This window comes from Macrotis lagotis, chromosome X, assembly GCF_037893015.1.
Source record: "Macrotis lagotis isolate mMagLag1 chromosome X, bilby.v1.9.chrom.fasta, whole genome shotgun sequence".
In the NCBI taxonomy this organism is placed as follows: domain Eukaryota; kingdom Metazoa; phylum Chordata; class Mammalia; order Peramelemorphia; family Peramelidae; genus Macrotis; species Macrotis lagotis.
This window is the reverse complement of record NC_133666.1, coordinates 401,234,687-401,249,215: the sequence shown is the minus strand read 5'-3', so window position 1 is coordinate 401,249,215 and position 14,529 is coordinate 401,234,687. Positions and strand designations below refer to the sequence as shown.

At 34.0% G+C, this 14,529-nt stretch overlaps 1 pseudogene; it reads left to right on the top strand.

The window, feature by feature from the left end:
• Positions 1-11,085: 11,085 nt before the first annotated feature.
• On the top strand, positions 11,086-11,865 carry LOC141498381 (nuclear ubiquitous casein and cyclin-dependent kinase substrate 1 pseudogene; annotated as a pseudogene).
• Positions 11,866-14,529: the final 2,664 nt, after the last annotated feature.

The following is a 14,529-nucleotide window of genomic DNA, read 5'->3' as shown; positions in this document are numbered from 1 at the left end:
ATATGGAAAAGACTAGATAGACAAATAGTTATACAGATGCAGATTTAGAAATAGATATAGACTTATCTTTTGGAAATGAGATTAGTATCTAAATGCAAAATTTCTGAGTAGTCCCTGGGGTGGGGAAGGGGGAAGGGAAGAAAGGAAGGAAATCAACAGAGTCAGGAACTGTCATTTATTTTATCTTCATAGTCCCACTATCTAGTCTAGTGTTCTTGCTGAACTAAAATGAAATACATTCATGTATAGGAGAGAGTAACAATTATGCTTACCAACATTAAACTTGCCGCCCAATCACTCTAATTTTGAAAAGCAAAGACATTTCAAAACTCTGTGAAAGTGATATTAAAGGAGAGTCAGTAAAGTGAAATCACCATATTTTGAGTTGTTAAAGTTAATACATTCTTAACTCCGCCCTTTTCTTCCAGTGCAAAGTGTGTCAGTAGAGGGCTCCACAAGACTAGATGATATTCTACACAGTACATTGAACAACTATAACACCATTTTTACAAACATATTCTGTGTCCTGAATTTAATTTTTTTCCTGAATTCATAGTTAATCATTTTTATAGTTCCCAGACTCAATCCCCAGGGATATGTAGGCTATTTTATATAGCAATATAATGTTAATTTTAGTGAATCCTCAAATAATTTTTTCCTACTCTTAAACTGCATGCAAACTAGTTAAGTCCTGAATGTTCGGGGGTTTTTTTTTGGGGGGGGTGTTGTTTCTGAACTTACAAAGCAATCTGCCATGGCAGCTGCAGAGCACATATGGACAAAAGGAGTTGTTTCCTTGGAAACAGAATATAAGAAAGCTCTTGGAACATCTCCTCCCCAGGAGTTAATTTGTCTCAGATGGGGAAAGGTGATTACATATAAGCCATAAGGAAAAAAGAAAAAGAATCAGTTATTCAAAGATGGAATGGCAAAACTTGAGTGATGTGTTTCTCCTCCTAGTTTTATAGTTTATATTTTAGATGTGGAGTGAAAGACAGAAAGATCATATGATAATGACATCTTTACCATCTAAAGTTATATTTCTAGAGTTGGGGTTACCTACAGAAATAAATGGAGGGTAAGGAATCTACTCTTATTTAATAACTAAGTCGATGGAAAAGTAATATTAATGGAAGGAGAGAGAGGAAAAAAAGTAAAGGGAGGAAGAAAGTATAGGAAAAAGAAAAAAGTATAAGTGGAAAAGGAGAGATGGAGGGAGAGAAGAGGTGACAAAGAATTACCCAATTCACCATCACTTTGTACTCACACTTAGAAAAACCAATAAACTGAAAAGTCTTTCCCTCGCTTCTCCAATGTATAATGATTGAAACAACTCCTCACTTCAATGATTCAATATTTCATGGAAACCTCAGCAATGAGATAAGGAGGGAGAGATATTCCCTACCCCATGAGACAGACAAATAATAGACAGAGACAGACAAAGACAGAAAGAGGAAAGCAGACTAGAGGAGAGGAGAGAGGAGAGGGTAAGATTTGGAAAGAGAGGGAGGGGAAATGGAGAAAGAGATTGAGAGAGGGAGAGAAAAAAGGAAGGAGAACAGAACAGAAGATGAAGTAGACGGAAGGGGAAGGAGAAGGAGAAAAGGAAACAGAAAGATAGCAAGAGAACTAAATTTAATTTCTATTGTTTGCTGACTATCATGTTCTAATTTCTGGATAATTGCCAACTGTTCACTTAATTTTAGACTAGGTCTAAGAATTCAAATGTTTGTCTCCTCCCTTGTTCTCCATGTTGGGCCAGCCTTAAGAAACTAACAGTTTTTTCTTTGTTTATAAAGATGAAATTCCTGACCTACTCTTTCCTTTTCCACTAGTGATGGATGTGGGGTGGTACACCCAACTCTCTTGTCTGTTTCTCCTGTAAAAATAGATTGCAACTATAAGCACCTTGTCCATAAGGACTGTCTTTTTTATTTTGTAACTTGCAATACTTACAATAATCATGACTATAAAGTAGGCATTGCAAAAATACTCACTGATCATTTAGATGGCAGTTATTGTGGGACATTCTGGAACTATGGAAATTAATTAAATGCATTAATTTATATGTATTAAGAATTCCTATTCAAATGAAAGCTCCTTGAGAGTGAGAAGTGATTTGCTTTTATCTCTGTATTGCCTTGACTAGCATGATGCCCTTCATTTCTTTTTTTTTTTGATTGTGGTAAAATTCCTTCTACTTTTTACATTAATAGGTGCTTAATAAAGGAAAATTCGATTGAATTATCATTCAATTGCATTCAGGGTCTAAGATTTATTCATCAAATAAAAGGTCAAAATAGAAAAGAACATCATCATCATGATAACAATAATAAAGAAAACATGATTTTTATTCAATTTTGTTTCAAGAGTTGCAATTGCATATTCATTTCTTTCATAAATCCTAGATAAAAATACCAAAGAAGTTTCTGAAATTACTATTATTTTTAATCTATAGGATTGTGTATTGGTTGGTCATATCATCCTAAGGCAGAAATTACCAAAATAATGAAGTAGCATAAGAAATAATGGGCCAAGTATTCTTCAAAAGGGACTCGCTATTGAAACTGTTACTTTGGAAGGGACATTCCTGATAAATGATATTATTTTGACTAAAGGAGTATAGATTTAGAAAGATAGATATTTGGTACAGAGGCAGGGTTCAAATCCTATGTCACACATCTGTTAACTTTTGGCAAGTTACTTAACCTCTTTTTACTTCAGTTTCTCATCTGTAAAATGCAAATAACAATAGCATCTACCTTCTAGAATTGTTGTGAAAATCAAATAATATAATGATTATAATACACAGCATCATATCTGGCAAATTTAGTAAGCTTAAATGTTGATTGTTATCAGTATTGTTATTACTATTCAATTATGAGGGATTTGGTGATCATGCTTTCATTTTATGAATATTAGATCTAACAAATCATGATCTCCATTATTCAGTAGTTCTACTAGGAAATAAACTATTTTGTAAGTTTCTTTGTGATAATTCTTAAAAGAACTAATTCTTTGACCAGTAGTGTCAACATTAAATAGAAATGTGGCCACTAAAATGTACGAAAAGATCCCTGCAGCTGTATATTGGCCTAGAAAACCACACATATGTTTAATTTCTTTTTTTCTTAAATATAGCAACACCTTAAAATCAAATAGGTATGATATTTTAATCTGGTTCAGGCTGCAATCCCAGAGTATCATGGGTGGTATTTGAGAGTGTTGTGGGCTACAACATTTGGCACCTCTGCATTAAAAAATTTATTACACTAATATTTCAATATGTCAATGAATCTATGATCTCATTAACATGGGCATGATTCTATGTCAGAAAATTTGCTAACTCATCCATGCCTTCATAGTCTGTATAAGTCCAGTTCATATTTTCTCTACATCCTTTTGTGATGGTGCTATCCTTTCTTCTTCTTCTTCTTCTTCTTCTTATTATTATTATTTTTTTTTTTTTTGCTATATCATTGTCTAAAGGTCAGGGATGCATAGTGGTTAGAGGATCAACCTCACAGTCAGGAACACCTTACGTCAAGTCTTACTTTTGACATACTCTGGTTGTGTTAACCTGGGCAAGTCTCAGTACCCCCAAACAATTCTCTAAAATTATAATTTGCAGGGCAATTGCTAATCTGCATTGGCAGAATGAGTTTCCCCACCAGGAATTCTTTATAACAAGGAAATCATAGATACAATAAAACAAAACAAAATTAAAATCACTGTCACTGCCAAATGACTCCTGCATACACACAATCCCCACCATTAATTCTCCGTTAAAACAAAGAAGCTCACCTAGGCAAAGTGAATACATTGGCCATCTATGACACCAAAGTTTCATTTAATAGTTTTAGTCCATTTCTTTCCCACCAAGAAAAGAGAGATGAGATTCTCCATCAGTCATTTGGAGTCAAGATTGATCCCTGCATAAATCAGAACTCTGATGTCTTTCCTTTACATGATTGTGGTTACCCTGTAAATTGCTTTCTGCATTGTACTTATTTTTCTCAACTTTATCTCTTAAAATCTTCCCAAGTTCCTTGAAATATTTTTCTGCATGTAATATTTTATAGCAACAGAAGTAAAATGGAATAGCAGATCAATATCTGACCTCATAGTCCCCAAAACCAAAAGTTCAGGCCTGTTTCTGATATTTACTGGCTGTGTAACAGTGGGCAAGACACTTTAACTCTAAGTAAGTAACTTTGAAAAAAATACAACTTGCAGGAAAAGTACTAACCTGAATAGGCAAAGGATCTCTCTTCTATCAATAGCTATCTAGAAATCTATGAGTTCACAATGCATTTGATGATGGAGATATTTCCTGTGTTATTTTATATGATTTAAAAGTTCTTTCTTACAAGGGATAAGTTAGTTGTGGAAAGAATCTATACCAGGTAATGGATGTGTTATAAAAAAATGAAATTCATCAATAAAACTAAATTTAAAAAAATTAAAGAATATCTGGGGACCCAGAAGTGTTAGCATTTTGAGTTCTCACTCCTAAATATTTATATTTTATAATATCAAGCATCTACAAAATGAATATGTCTATGCATTGGGGAGCTAGCTAAGTCTCAAAGAGGTTAAGTCATTTGCTCTTGTCGCCTATATAATAAATTTAAGAGTTATGACAAACCCATGAATTCAGGTTAAAAAATAAACTATTGGGGCAGTTAGATGGTGCAGTGAATAGAGCAATGGCCCTGGAGTCAGAGAACCTGAGTTCAAATGTGACTAAACTTAATAATTACCTAGCTGTGATGCCTTGGGCAAGTCACTTAACCCCATTGCCTTAAATAAAAAAAAATACTATCCAACTCTACTATCTCTTGCAAATGAAACCTGTAGGTTTTTGTGCAATCCAACTGTAACAGGTAGTATCTAAGGAACCAAATCACATGGAGAAAGAGGCAGCTATCCCCATTCATTTTCACATGCAATAGGCAAGGCTAAAGCAACAATCTACATCAGCCAGGACTACCTTGACCATCCCCTTCTCTCAGACCCAGATAGAGATTCTCTAGGATCCCAAGAACAAGAGCTGAGGAAATAAGAGCCCTTCCCTTACTCAGATATAGACACATTGGACCTGCTTCCAATTCAGGGTAAGGAATCATCATCCAAAGAATTAAATCTAGGCAGTCAGTAGTCCTGAAGATCTAGGGAAAAAATTCTTGCCTCTAAAGTCCTCTGTACTCTCAAATGGTTCAATATTATAAATGAATTTGATTTCATCAAGGACAATAACATTAAAAATGCATTATCATATGCTTTGTCCCTCATCCAAATGGACCATAGGGACATTTCTTCTGACTTGCAGCTATAAATGTTGCTTCTCTCCATTAGAATTTGGTCTTCCAGAGAGAAAAGACTTTATAATCATACTAGTTATCCAAAAGTCGAATGAGTTTTTCCACTGAGGAAATAAATAGTTCCCCTACATTAAAGGCATTAAAAGATCTTCAAATGGAGGTGTCAAGGATAATGTTGTGTGTGTGTGTGGGGGGGTTATGGGTGGAGAAAGGAGGATGGTTTGGACTTGATAAAGTCTCTTCCAGGTTAGAGCTAATTGTTTCCATGAAAATCAGAATTAATTGAAAATAAAGATAGTTAACTGTATTACTATTCTCCTCAAGATGTTTTAGTTTTTAAGTAAAAGAAAAGTTAGCTGACAGTGATGATATTCTCCTTTGAAAATAGCATGATTTTCCATTCCTTTTCCTCCTGGAAAATTTTTTTTTAAATGTCAGTGCATGGTCTCGAGGAAAAAATGAAGAACTAAAATACCCAACTTTATATCAACTATGCCATCTTTAATATTGATACAAAAAAGACCTATTTGCAAGGCGCCATTTGAGTCACTGTCTCCTCCCTTTTTTCCAGTGGAAGAACTGGCTGAAATGCCAAAAGCAGCTGAAGAGCTCCACATCCTCCAGCACACTTTCACAAATTAAATGTGCCATCTGATGCTGCCCAACTGAAAAAATGGCCTAAAAGCCTCGCTCAAATAACATATACAAACTTCAGAAAACAATATTTTCTTTAGTACAAATATAAAGCTATAAAATTTTTTAAGAAAAAAAAGGAAGAAACCACAAAGTCTTCAAGTTCTCTCTGAGAATTAAAGTCTAGCTCTTCTTGACTTCAGCCCCTTTCAACATATTGCAACAAGTCTTCAACAGATTTAGTGTCCCCAAAGATCTAAGTTTTGCTTTCATAATTCATTCTCAGTTTGGCTAGGAACAAGATAGCTACCTCTACATTCTTGGCAAGAAATGCATCTTTGCTGGAAGAAAAGTCCATCTCTTCACTGAATGTTTGGCCAGCAGTCAGGAAAAAAAAAATAAGATCCAATTTCTTTCACTCTTGACTTCCTTTTTCTTGTGACCCTTAGACAGAATTGTCTTTATTATTCATCCTTGTCAGCTGGAATATAATAAATTATACTATTTCCTGTTTCTCTATCACCCTGAGGAATTCTTTAAACATGTGCCACCAATAATGTATCTTTCAGGATGTTGAAATCAAAGCTGTTTGAGACTTGGTTATTTTTAAACAAAGGGTGTGATGTGCACCTTCTCCCCTCCAAAAGTGCTAGGATCTTTACAATCTTAAAATGGTATTAGATTTTCCAGACTTTTAACTACTTCTAGTGTTCTTTCTTAGCACAAAAGATGCTGACTCCTCAGTTTTGCCTCATCAATTCTTGTTTGTAGGCTAGAAAATTTCCTGGTTTTTTTTTTCTGGAAAATTTTGTTTCTCTATTACACTCAGAATGGAGTTGAAAATGCAGTTATCACTGATAGGTCAATCCTAATACTAAAAGGAAATATTGAACAGTTCCATTTTTCCAGCCTGCAATAGTTTCTACTCCTGGTGACTCTCTGCTCCCTGAAGGATCATTGTATTGGTGACAGTGCAGATGCTAAATTGCCTTTAGGTCTAGTACAGCTCAAGTCTCCTGAATTTAAACAATGTGCAAACCTTAGCCTTCCTGGTGAAGGGAATACAGCTATGTATTACAATGGCTAATTTATTTCCCTCTTTTTTGAGAAACTTTCAAGTTACTACTGCATTCCTTACCTTACCTTACATCATTTTACCTAATGATTGTATCTCTAGATTATGCTAGATTCTCTTCTTTTTATATGATAGATATGATTAAAGATAATAAACTCCTTAATTCAGAGATGTTGACTTCTTATTTTCATTATTTTTGGCCAAAAATATGAAACTAGTTTATTTACATCAACATATTATAAGAATGACTTAATATATACTTTGAGGTAGCAATGGGGCTTAGTGAAGCACTGAACTTAGAGTCAGGAAGACATGAGTTCAAATTTGACCTCAGAAATATAATAGTTTTTTTGTATTTTTCATATTATATATATATATATATATATATATATATATATATATATATATATATATGTCTTGTTACAATCTAGCCCACTTACAATTAAAATAGGTTTCTTTGCAAATTGATTGGCCAATTGCTTTACTGTCCTAGAAAGGAGGCAGATGGGGGGGAAGATTTGGAACTCAAAACATTATAAAAAATAAATGTTTAAAATTCATTTTACATGTAAATGAAAAAATAAAACAATATTTAAAGCAACAAAATGATTGATCCAGATATTTCAAAATACATAAGAAGGCAATTTTGAAATGAAATTTACTTCAAAACAGTAGCATTGACTTCCAAAATAGTTGATGCAATCTCAATTCATTTGGTCTTTCTAATTAATTTCTGAATTTTTTGTTTTCAGAGATATGTCATTGAATAATAGACATATTACTAAGATTATTCTAATACAAAAAACTTCTAGCATAAGCTAAAAATTAGTTTTCCATTTTTTCCACTAGTTTTCCAACTAAAACACTAATCTATTTCCTCTTTAATATTGTACAATTTAATCTAGTTTATCAAAAGTGTCTTAACTTTGCCAATTAATTACCATGCTCCATTTCATCTGAGGCAGCTAAAAATAAAAACATACTGTTTGAAAAAAGTAATTATTAATTTTTTGTGTAGTTCTCACATTTTTATTTTTTATTGTTTCTATGGATATTGTTTCTGTGTGTATGTATGTGTGTGTGTGTGTGTGTGTGTGTGTGTGTGTGTGTGTGTGTGTGCGAAAGGGAAAGAAAGAAAAGGAGAGATGGATCACTTGCTCATCCTTTCAAAGGCATCTCAATCCCTTTCTTTTTTCTAGCATATATTCTGTTTGGGAGTGCTGTTTCAATCTGACTAGAGGGACATTAGATAGAGATGATGAGAAAGCATGTGGAGCACATGGGTAACAAAAAGTTTAAATATAAATTTTTGTGCGAGCAGGTAGATTATGGGAGTCATTAGTGATAATGGAATCTCTATTTCTAGTGCCTCTGATAAAACTAAAACAACAACAAAAAGAAAACAATCTTCTGGGATGCATATATCTGTTAAAAAAAAAAAGACAAATAAGATTGTGAAAATTTTTCTCACCCCCAGAAATTGAGCTCAGTTGTTCTGGAGTTGGAACTTTAAAAGAATAAATTTGACTTTTGCTCCAGCAGAATGAAATTTCCAGTTATCCTAAGGAGGCAAAGCAAGCCAGGGAACCAAAGGGAACATAAATCAAATGCATTTTAATTCAAATCTATATTACTTTAGATAGGAACTGGAAAAGGAACTTAGGGATATATTCGAAGCTAGTTTCTTGAGGTTTGGGATAGCCTATTGCCTTGACCAGCATACTGAGTTGAGTATCATTTAATGTCTTCCTATCTTTCCTATTATAAGAAGCCATACCATCCATTTAGTTACTCAAGTTTAAAGTTTGTATGCCAGCCTTCATTCTCTCCACCCCATATTCAAGTGACTACCAGATTTTGTTTTTTTTCCTTTCATAATAATTCTAGTGTAACCCATCTTCTCTCTTCTTATACTGCCTCCACCTCACTACATACTATCATTACCCCACAACTGAATTATTGGCTTTCTGACTGTTCATCCTGCCTTATTTTATTATTAACTGTCAAAATGGTCTTCCTAATGTTTAATCATATCATCTACTTCTGATCATATCAACTACCTCTGCCCCATACAATAAGCTCTAATAGCTTCTTATTATGTCCAGAATTAAATATAAATCCATAATCTGACTGCTTTCAACCTTTCCAGTCTTCTTGTATCTAATTTCCTTCATGTATTCTGCCTTGCATTTCTTCCCACTCTATCTCTATACTTCAGGCATTTTTCTGGCTTTTCCCTTGCCTAGAATTCTATACCTCCACATCTTCATTGCCTTGCTTCCTTTACGTTCTTCAGGTCCTGGCTAAAAAAATTCTAACTTCTCCAAGAAACTTTTATCAATTTCCCTTAATGCTGCTCTCTCCTGAAATTCTCTTCAACTTTATCCTAGCTGTTTTTTCTTTTTGGTTTTTGCAAGGCAATAGGGTTAAGTGACTTGCCCAAAGTCACACAGGTAATTATTAAGTGTCTGAGGCCAGATTTGAACTCAGTTCTTCCTGATTCCAGGGCTGGTGCTCTATCCATTTCATCACCTAGCTGCCCTTCCATACCTGTTTTTAATGTCACCTCCTCCATTAGACTGTGAGCTCCTTGAAAATAAGATTTGTCTTTTTGCCTCTCCTCATATTTCCAGAAATGCTTAGCACAGTTTCTACCACATTGTAGCCTCTTATTAATATTTGTTGATTTGTCTTCCCTTGATAAAGTATTTTAAAAAAGAAACAGATATATATGTATAAAAACTAAGATACCCTTTGTATTGTATTATTTCTCTCTTTTATAGATACTAATTATGAGTTTTAAATTTTTGATCTATTTTCTGTCTATCGATATCAACTGATATAGCTCCCTCACTTTTTTGAAGAATGAAAGTGAGAGCCAAAAGATGAAATGATTTGGAAAAGATCACCTAGTAACTTGGGAAAGCATATTGGAGTCTGCTTTTGGGGATTTAAAGTTCATGTTGCCTTTTTATTGGTTATTTCTTACCTCATTTATTTTAGTTTTTTTTTCCAAAATGAATATTTAAAACAAATGACAGAATTTATGTATAATTATTTATATATAATTATATATAATTATTTCTCATGTGAATTTCAAGGGAATTGACTCTGGTCAATTTCTAGTCAATCAAGAACTCAATAGGGGCAGCTAAGTGGTGCCATGAATAGAGCACTAGACCTGGAGTCAGGAGGACCTGAGTTCAAATGCAATCTCAGACATTTAATAATTACTTAGCTGTGTGAACTATGGCACGTCACTTAACCGCACTGCCTTGCAAAAAAAAAAAATTTCAATTCAAAAAAAAAATTCAAATTCCTTCAGATATTTCTCCAAACATGTTCTTCACATTTCAAAGTTAGTACACCTTTATGCCAAGTTGTTCAACTCTATTTACTCAGAGCTCTTGGTTAAACATTTCATATTTTAAATCTTGTAATCATGCTTCAGCAGGGTAAAATTCATACTCTGCAGATATTTAATATGGATATGGAATTAAATATTCCTTAAATCACTCCCAAACTTCAACTGATAGCACCATACTGATAACTACAGCCACAGTGACTCTGTTTCTATTGATGGTAATCACATTAAACTGTGACATTTCTACAATACAGCTTTCAGATTGGTGCCATCTGTTAAAAACCTCTTTAAACAATCTGCATAGGCAAATAGTTACTTGTCTGTAAATGAATCACTCCTTAAAACTCTTGAAAATTACTATACTTTCAGTTTTGTTTTCAATAATAGTTATAAAAATATGCTAATATTATTAATAGAATATCAATGTTATATATGAATTATATCGACACATATTAATATTAACAGAAACAAACAAAATTCAATAATATAATGATTAATCCAAAATAGTGTTTTTATAATGGAGAGTATGGATAGAATTAATTATTTAAACTTATCAATGTTTTCTTTCTCCAATTCATTTAATTGTATTATTTAAGAATTCAATAGGCCAGCGGCCCGGGCCTGGGCGGCCAGAGCAGCTGGGGGTGGGGGAAGGTGCCCAGAGCGCGGGGTGGAGGGTGGGGGGCCTGGTCTCGGCTTCAGCGGAGCTCCGGCCTCGGCTGCGAACATGTCCCGGCCCGTCAGAAACAGGGAGGTGGTGGATTATTCACAGTTTCAAGCATCTGATGATGCAGATGAAGATTATGAAAGAGATTCAGCTCCTCCAGCTAAGAAAATCCGATCATCACCTCGAGAAGCTAAAAGCAAGAGGCGGTCTGGGAAAAATTCACAGGAAGATAGCGAGGACTCTGAAGAAAAAGATGTGAAGACCAAGAAGGATGATTCACACTCACCAGAGGACAGTGAAGATGAAAAGGAAGATCACAAAAATGTTCGCCAACAGCGTCAGGCAGCATCCAAAGCAGCTTCCAAACAGAGAGAGATGCTCATGGAAGATGTGGGCAGTGAAGAAGAACAAGAAGAAGAAGAAGAGGCACCATTCCAGGAGAATTCTGGCAGTGCTGAAGACTTCCTAATGGAAGATGATGATGATAGTGATTATGGAAGCTCAAAAAAGAAAAACAAAAAGATTGTGAAGAAATCCAAGCCTGAAAGGAAAGAAAAGAAAATGCCCAAACCTAGGCCAAAAGCTACAGTGACACCAAGTCCAGTGAAAGGCAAAGGAAAAGTGGGCCGTCCCACAGCATCAAAGGCATCAAAGGAAAAGACTCCTTTCCCCAAAGAAGAGGATGAGGAGCCAGAAAGCCCCTCAGAAAAGAAAAAATCTGCCAGACCTCCACCAGAAAAATCTGGGGATGAAGGGTCTGAAGATGAAGCCCAGTCTGGGGAAGATTAAAAAGTGATGGTTTGGGGAGATCTTATTTTAAAAAAAAGAGGGGGGGAAGAAAGAAAATCTACTTTAGGGTAGAACATGGTTTTGACTATGGCTTGACTCATGGGCTTTGAATGCTTCCTTACCCTGCCCCCCACTGGTGAGAGATAACAACATCTCCTTACCCCACTCCCCCTTTTTAAGAGAAAATTATGGTCCTTTTTTAAAAATTACTTTTTGTCTTTTCCCTCTCCCAGTCTCCAATAAAAGCCATGACAAAGTATCGAACAAATTTACCATCTAACTTTAAAAAAAGAAAAATGAAAGGGTTACTACAAGGTGAAGCAATAAGATTTGAGGCAAACACTATTGAAATTTTAACTTTACTAAAAGTTACCAAGATGAACAGGAGGAATCCAGAAGACAATATGAATTATAAATGAAAATGGTTGTTCCTTATTTACCTGAATTTTTTTTGATCACCGTCAGCAAAGACAAAAATGTTTATATTTATTTTTTTTTAGTCATGAATCTAAGCTGTCATTGGCTAGAGAGGAAGGTGATGAATATGAACACCACCTTAAATATCCCATATCTCTAACCCCATTTGGGAACAACCAGGCCACATAACTTTTTGGTGTGGGGTTTTTGTTGTTATTATTTTGTTTTGTTCTGTTTCACTCCTGGTCATCTCAAAGAGAACAGGAACAAGTAAATCTTTTTTTTTCTGCTAAGGTATTTAGGGAGTTAAATGATGCTCAACCTAAAAATCAGGGGAGCAGCAGTGCATCAAAATCTAAGTGACTTTGTTTCAGATCTGAATATCCATGGTTTATGTTTTTAAAATAAAAATGTATCTAAGATTTTTCTTGGAATAAATTTTACCAAGGATCAAGAGGAATTTAGATTTTAACAGCAAGATTGCTGTTACCAAACACACAGTGGGTTTCTTCTCAAACTGACAATGTTTAGGTCTTAAGCCAATAAAGAACCAGTTAATGTGAAACTAAAAAAAAAAAAAAGAATTCAATAGAGTCTTTCTAAAGGAACTGTAAGAAAATCTGAGTGTTCATAGAAACCCATATTCATTTCACAGTTGGGAACATCCTCATTGGTCATTCCTTCCTTGTCCATCCTCACAGTATCTGTTTCATCTAATCCAGTTTCCTAATGGTCAAAAACTTGAACAAAATCATAAAATCATGCAGATTGAGTACACTACAGATTTATTCAATGGTGATGTTTACAACTGCATTACAAACATTGTACTAAATTCTTATTAACTATCATATTCCCTATAACTATTTCACTTTATATCCCCATTTCTGTCTCCATCCTCATTCATCACATGTTCTTTTAAATTGTTTAGAGGAGTAAGGCTATTCAAAATGAATCACTAAGCATCCCAATGACTTTAACAATCCTAGAATCTCAAGAAATGTGAAAGAATGGAAGAGACAAGTTCTCTCCTTCACTTGTCTGTCCTTTCTATATTCCTTATAACTTTATTCCATCAATTAGTTTTGTATTCATGTATCTTTATTCTATCCCCTCTAATCTTACAAACAAGCATCCCCTTTGACTCTACTGTCCCCTCATGTCATTGCTATATTTATTTTCACTTTTCTACTCCTAAACATTTTTTAAAAATATGCAACTATTGTTTCTATTTCTTTTTCAACAACTCACTCTAAAATCCTTTGTAATCACTTCTACTTTGTTATTCTACTAAAAACTACTCTTTCCAAAGTCATCAACAATTTATTTTTCACTGATCCATTGCCCTTTTTTCAAGCTCAGTTTCTTTATCTCTATAAAATATGAAAGTTTGCCACCTCAGACTCAATATATCCAAGACAATATTGACTTTGCCTCTAAATTCAAATCATCCCTTTCCTTATCTAACTTTCTTGCTTCTACTTATAATGCAATTCTTCTAGTTATTCATAGTAGTAAAACTGGAAATATTTTGAATCATTTTTGAATCAAATATTATATCATATTTTTGAATCAAAAATTAATTTGCTAAACTCTTTTGATGTTAGTCATCTTATATTTTATTGTTTCCTCTTCTTCCTTCCTTCTGCAGTTAGTCATTTGTTAGGTTAGTCATTTGTTTTTTATTCCTTAGCCTACCTAAGCAATAAATTTCCTAATAACCTAAGTATAAATTTATCACAGATCTCTCCAATTCAAATCTATCCCATCCTCAGTCTACCATTTATGTCAATTAAAACTCTAAAATTTTCTTCTCTGCTACCACCCCCAAATCAGTTAATCAAAATTAATAAAATATAAACTTAGTCCTATATATATATATATATGCATAAATATATAGTTTCCAGTCTATTATTCTAATCTTATTTAATTTTACTTACCTTTCACATGTTTTCCATCTAAATTTAATTACTCTTTTTTTTCTAGTCTTATCCTGCCATCTATGCCTATTCTCCTCTCATTCTCTATGCATTAGATGGAGTACATATCTTGCCTGCATTTGATGAAGTCCATATTTTCTTTTAATTCATGTGATGCCTACTTGGTAAAGCCCACCCCAAATAAAATTGGAGTCTCCCTTTTCACATTTCTAATGTTACAGTTTCTTGACCTCCACTTTATTCTTTCGCATATGCCTTGTAGTATAGTTACTTCTAGATGGTCTTTTAAAATCCAATTTAAATATTTAAGGTTCTGTTACTTA